At 57.3% G+C, this 6,603-nt stretch overlaps 1 pseudogene; it reads left to right on the top strand.

Moving 5' to 3' along the window:
* The first annotated feature begins 5,354 nt into the window (after window positions 1–5,354).
* On the top strand, window positions 5,355–5,507 carry LOC134537133 (U1 spliceosomal RNA; annotated as a pseudogene).
* Window positions 5,508–6,603: the final 1,096 nt, after the last annotated feature.

Genomic DNA, 6,603 nt, shown 5'->3' with positions numbered 1-6,603 from the left:
GACAGCTTCAAGGCGCTGTCCCCAGAGCAGAAAATGCGGGCCTTGGGCTTAGCCCCGCAAACCTTAAACGAGCCCCAAACCCAATCCTCGTCTAACCAGGCCTCCGGCAGTACGCAGTCAAAACAAATAGGCCAAACGACATTTTATGCGGCCCCACAGCTCCCGTCCTCCCTCGATCAGGACATGTCAGATGACGCTCGCAGTTCAATCGCGCCATCAATCCCATTGACAAACAGGTTCGACTCTGTCGAACCTAGGGGACCAAGACACAGACACAGGAATGGACACGGACGACTTCCAGCCTGTCAAAACTGGCCGGAAACGAGCCCGCCACTCACGACCCGGGAGTGGGACTCCTGCCACCCCGAGTCAATTCACCGCGCAGACAAACGCCGCTGTGTCTCTGGCACAGAGCGCCGCCCCAACAGAACGCACTCCACAGACTCCGGGCATTTACAGTGACGTGGAAATCTCCACAGGAAAACTGCATGAGATGAAAACTCACTTCGGCGATTTCCGGGTGAAGTTGGCCGGCCGCCAAACGACCTTCCCGGCATCCTGCACCCAACACCCCATCACTACTGGAGCATCTGATTGCCATTAATGCCCAGCCATTCACCCGCCCCTTCCCGGGGGAAAGAAACGGAAATGTGGTCATCTCGAACCTGCCCTCCGACATGCCCACTGAGGAAGTAAAGGCCGAGTTACAGCTGCTCGGCTTTACTGTCCGTCGTGTGCGCCAAATTGAGCGCAGAGGAAACGAGCCCCGAAAATTCAGGCACTATCACGTCACCCTGGAAGGGACGGCACAGACAGGCGAACTACTCAAGCTCCACTACCTAGGAATGTATGTGGTCAGCGCGGCCAAACGCAAGCCCAGAGGCCCCCAACAATGCCGCAGATGCCAGGCATATAATCACAATGCTGGGGACTGCCACAGGACGCCCGCATGTTTAGAGTGCGCGGGCAAGCACTGGTCACACGAATGCCCAGTTGACCAGTCTGTGCCCCCCACCTGCCCCAACTGTGCCCCCCACCTGCCCCAACTGTGATGGCCCCCACCTGGGCGGGAACGAACAGTGTCCCAAGCGAATTGCCTACCAGCAATGGCAGCAATCGCGAAATGCCACGAATTACGCGCCTGCAAAAGGCTACGCCCCAGCCGCTGAACACTTCCTTGCAGCCAGTGCACAGAGGCGCCCAGCGCGAAATCTGACAACGCTGCAACAAGCTGGCAACGCCGCGCCGGCGCAGACAGCCACACGAGACGCGAGAGACAACGCGGCCCCTGCCGCCCCTCCACCCCTGCTTCTCAGTTATGTGAGCCGCCTGCATCCTGCGGCCCAACCCACCCCCCAGCCCCCTGGAGGACAGGCTGGCTGGCTGAGTGACTCGTCTCCCCTGTCCTTCCTTGCGGAGGTGAGGGAAATATTTTACATTTTCAAAGACTTCATGCCTTTGATCAAGAGTACCTGTGCGCGCCTCAGACAGGCCACACACCCAATGCAAAAGATGGAGATCCTCCTGGAGGCAGTCTGTGTGGCCTTCAATGACAGCGTGCCTTAGGCTGGCCACATGGAACTGCCGGTCCCTGCGTCACAAAGAAGACGAAGTCCTCCACCTCCTCGTCACACAACAAACGGACATATTACTAGTGACTGAAACCTGGCTAGACCCATCAATTCCCTTTATGATACCAGGCTACACAATTTACCGTCGTGATCGGCCAAACATAGTTGGGGACGATGTGGCCATTGCTGTGCGAGACCACCTGCGCCACCAGAGCTGTGCCCTCCCCCCCCCCCCCCTCGACCACACAGAGGCGGTGTCTATCACCCTGGCGGGAGAAATCAACCCCATCATAGTTTGTGTGTACATCGTCCCAGATTGCCGCCTCCCCCAGCAAGATTTACAAGCACTCAACGCCGAATACCATAACATCATCCTGGGTGGGGACTTAAACGCCTCCCACCCACACTGGGCCTGCCCTACTGCCAACAGGCGCGGCCCGCAACTTCGCCGTTACATCACCTCGCCGTTACATCACCTCGCCATTCACCACCCCACATACCACCCCGATGCCCGAAAAAGACTTCCCCCTATCGGCTCGGTTTCCCACACCTGCCGATGTTGACAGAGCTGTGACCGCCCTAACAGAACTCATTAGGCCTGCCAGTGAGGCCGCCATACCCACTAAGTGCCCACAAACAGAAAAGGCCCGACTTACACCACAGTTGGCTGCCCTGTTCAGCATCAGAAACTGGGCTAGGCGACAATGGCAGACCACTCGCCGCCCCGTTTACGACGCCCTCTACAGGGTACTCCGCCGTGTCTGCAGGCATAAATACAGGGAGTTTGCAGACTAGTATCGAGATCGCCACGCTGCGCGCGATCACGCACAACCAGGATTGTGTCTAGTCCTGTGTGCGCCGCCTGTGCGACAAGCGCACTGTCATTCCCCCCCTGCAGGCCGGCGGAGTGCTCCAACACACTGCCGAAGAGAGAGCAGAGGTAATAGCCAGAAGTTTAGCCGCGACATTCACTCCGGAAAGAGGATGCACAGAACTATCGGACTCGAGCGACAGTGACGCGGAGAACAGGTTCTCAGCAGGCAAAGTGGCACTCCCGCCGCTGCCTGAGCTGCCCGACGTCCCACTCATGTCACCTAGGGAACTGGGCAAGATTCTGTCACGCCTCAAAAAGAAAACTGCCGCCGGCCCCGACAAAATCCCCAACATCGTCCTCAGCAAGCTCCCATTTAAAGCCACCATTATCCTAGCCAGGGTGATGAACGCAATATTTCTGCTCGGCCACTTCCCGACCAGCTGGAAGGAAGCCACAAATATTCCTGTGCCAAATCCAGGGAATTCCCCGACCTTTCCAGCTCATACAGGCCGATCACGGTACTGAGCTGCATTTCAAAAGTGTGCGAGAGGCTAATTTTCTTCCGCCTCAGCCGACATGCCGATAGTAGGAAACTACTGCCACACCACCAATTCGGGTTCCGGCCAAAGCACTCGATGACCCACGCGATAGCCAGGGCGACACGAATTCTGGAACAGGGCTTCGCTAAGAAGAAAATAGGAGAGCTGGTACTCATCGACCTGGCGCGGGCCTTCGACTCTGTGTGGCACGATTTCCTGGTGGCAGAACTACTGGCCATGGAAGTCCCCACCTCCCTGTTGCGAGTGCTCCGGTCCTTCCTTGTAGGCCGGACTTTTCGCCTGCAAGTGGAGGACTCATCAGTCCCCAGGGAGATTCAGGCGGGGGATCCCCCAGGGCTCGATTCTCAGCCCCCTACTGTTCACCCTGTTCCTCCGGAACATTCCGTCGCTCACCGGCACTAAACTATCGCCCTACGCGGATGATACCGCCATAATTTGCACCGCAAAGACTGAGCCGGAGCTGTGCCACAAACTGAGTGTTGCCATCGGCCAGTTAAAGCGGTTCTTTATGTCAAAGGGCATCTCCATCAACACAGGGAAAACGCAGGCTCTTCTCTGCAGCAGGAAACGGGAAAACTATTCCGCGAATCTGCGCCTTTACAACAGTGACATCCCGTGGCTGACAGAAGTCAGGTACCTCGGTGTCGCTCTCGACACAAAACTCACATACTCAACCCACCTAGAGTCTGTGTGCAGGAGGGCTAGGGCAGTACTTTTCGCCCTAGCTAAAGAGCTGCGACCTGCATCCCCCCTCGACCAGGCCACGAGATTGCTACTGTTGCGAGCATATGTTTTCTCTGTCATCATGTATGCGGCCCCGATTTGGTGCCACGCAAAGAAGACCAGACACAGACCTGTGTTTTCCCTGTACCACAGAGCCCTGCGACTTGTGCTTGGCCGGGCCCGCAACACGCCCCGACTTGTCCTAGCTCGTGATGCAGGGATCTCTCCATTAGCTGACATAATAACGGAAAATGTACGCATCTTTACTCGCACTCTCCCCGGTCACCGCAATCCAGTCGTGCGCGCCCTGGGTGAGCCCATATTGAACTGTCGTGTCCCCCATTCACGACATATCACCTGCAGGACCGCCCTCGCCGGCCCAGGTGATAGTTTCGTGATGTAAAATACATCAACACGACGCCAAACCCAGCTGCAACAGTGTCAATTCACTCCGAGCACCGTAGCCAGCGACTTCCCTCCCCCGCGCCCAGTGGTTTAATGGTAACCGGCCTAGTGTGTAAAAGGTGGGTCCTGGTGAAAGTGCTCAGTGCTCAAGTTTGTTAGTTACGTGTGTGTGTGATATGTCCCCCCCCCGAAACAAGCCCCCTAACCATACGCAACAGTAAATTCACCCCAGTGCGCAAGCAATTGTGAAAACTCTTGTGCGCAAATTTTTTGTCCCCCCCTCCGCACCTCACCCCCGCGCCCAGTGGTTTAACGGTAACCGGCCTGGTGTGTTAAATTCCGGGCCCACGTCGCCAGCGACCCGAGTAGCGGGAATCACCCCCCCCCCCCCTCAACCAACCAGAAGGCCACAGGCGGAACACGAGATGGCTCTGTGCAGCTGTGTCGTGGCCCGCCAACCCCCACTTCCCCCTCAGCGATATCTCCATCTGTACAGCACTCCCGCCTCCCCTTCGCTGTACAGATGGCAGCGGTGACACGAAACGGCCCCGCCGGGGTGCTGTAATTGTGGCCCGCCTACCCCCCCTACAACAGTTAAGCGAAAACATGGCGGAGAACCGGTTTCGCTTCCCCCCCCCCCCCCCCCCCGAGGCGAGCAACGCGAGCGGAGCCATCCCAGGCTCTGTGATGCGGCCCGCCAACACACCCCCACCCACCTGGCGAGCATCGTGACGCGGGGCCCTGCAAGGCCTCGCGCCACGGCTCGCCCCTCCTCCTGTACGAGCGGAAACTGGAGAGCTTCCAGCGTCCGCCACCAGCGAGACCGCAGCGCCACCAATTGGTGCATGGAGCACACGGCAGTGACGTCACCATGAGATGGCCCGCACTCACAGTAAGCGCCACTCCTAACCCGGGAGTATAAATAATGGAAATGATGCCATAATGAGGTATACCAGCAATGGAAAGTGCCAAAATGGGGCCGACCATTCCATTCTGCATCCTCAATGCAACCCCATAAATGGCACTAGGCCAAATGCTTTCCCCAAATTGGTCACTTTTTCCCTTATAAATTGTGGGTTTTTCACGGGGATCCCCCCGGAGCAAACCCTATTTGTGCAAACAAAAGGTTCTCTGTAACTAGCTGGTAAGTTACAAGTCGGGACTAAGAGTCTCCCGACATAATTAGGAAATCCTAGCAAATAAACAATCGAGACTTCCGAGCTAGTAGCGCTTCACGCGGGCATAGCTCTTCCCATACTCTCTTGCAAAACAGTCCTCACCAAACATGCACAACACAATACACCAAAAAAAACACACCCAGGGTGAGGCTCTTCCCTTGCACTTAGGTTGAGCTGACCTATGCGATTACCCTAAATGTGGGTAACTCGGGCGCGTAATTTTTGGTAGTCGGGACAATGTTCGCGCTGTCCCGATGTGAGGTGGTCGGTCATGGTGGGGGTGGTAGCGGGAGAAGAGGATGGCGTCCGTTTTGGTGGGATTGAGTCCGATGCCGTGTGCTTGGAACTGGGTTGAGAGGGAGGTGAGACCTGGGCTCAGACGGTTGCCGAGCATTTGTTCTGAAATGGAGGATGCCAGTATGCAGGTGTCGTCTGCATACTGGACCAGGTAGGTGCCTGGGGGAGAGGTGGGGTCGGCGATGTGGAGGGTGAAAAGAAGGGGGCTCAGGATGGCTCCTTGGGGGAAAATCGGCTTGAATGGGTCGTGGTTGGGAGAGTTGGCCCTCTACTCGGACCTGGAAGGAGCGGTCCTCCAGGAAGGAGCAGAGGAGTCGGATCAGGTGTGGGGGGATGTTGGTGGCAGAGAGTCGGTGGATCAACTGGGCATGTGGGACCGAATCAAATGCTTTGGCGAGGTCCAGGAGCACCATGCCCGTGTGTTGCCGCCTGGAGAATCCTTGGACCAACAGTAGCTCCACCCAGGTGATGGCGTGGGAGGTGGAGTGGTGTGGGCGGAAGCCAAACTGGTGATTTGGGAGGAGGTGGTGGTCATTGATGATGGGGAGGAGGCGTTGAAGAATAGCCTTCTCAGCCACTTTGGAGAGGATGGGAAGGAGGGAGATGGGTCGGTAGGAGGAGGGGAGGGCGGGTGGTTTGGCTGGTTTGAAGATGGGGCAGATGATGGCATTCTTTCATGAGGATGGGAAGTAGCAGAGGAGGAACATGGCATTGATGATTTTGGTGAGGAGGACTAGGGCTGATCAGGGACCTGGTGGCCTGCCAGCGCGCGCGGAAGCGGTTCCTCAGGGACAAGGCCTCATGTATGTGAGTGGGGAAGGGGGTGACGAGGGATCGGGGGGGGGGGGGAGCCATGGTGATGTGGGAGTGGGCAGCTGCCGAAATGGCCTGGGTGAGTGTGGTGGTGTGAGCGTGAACATTGGCAGGGCAGTTGAAGGAGACTGTTAGGTCAAGAGAGTGGGAGAGGGTGGTACGAAAGGCTTGCCAGTCAGCCTTTGGGAAGTTGAATCGGGGGAGGTGGGGGTCAGTGTGGGGGAGATAGGGGAGAGAGCTAA

Source organism: Bacillus rossius, chromosome 11 (assembly GCF_032445375.1).
Source record: "Bacillus rossius redtenbacheri isolate Brsri chromosome 11, Brsri_v3, whole genome shotgun sequence".
NCBI lineage: Eukaryota > Metazoa > Arthropoda > Insecta > Phasmatodea > Bacillidae > Bacillus > Bacillus rossius.
This window is presented reverse-complemented; position numbering and strand designations above follow the sequence as displayed.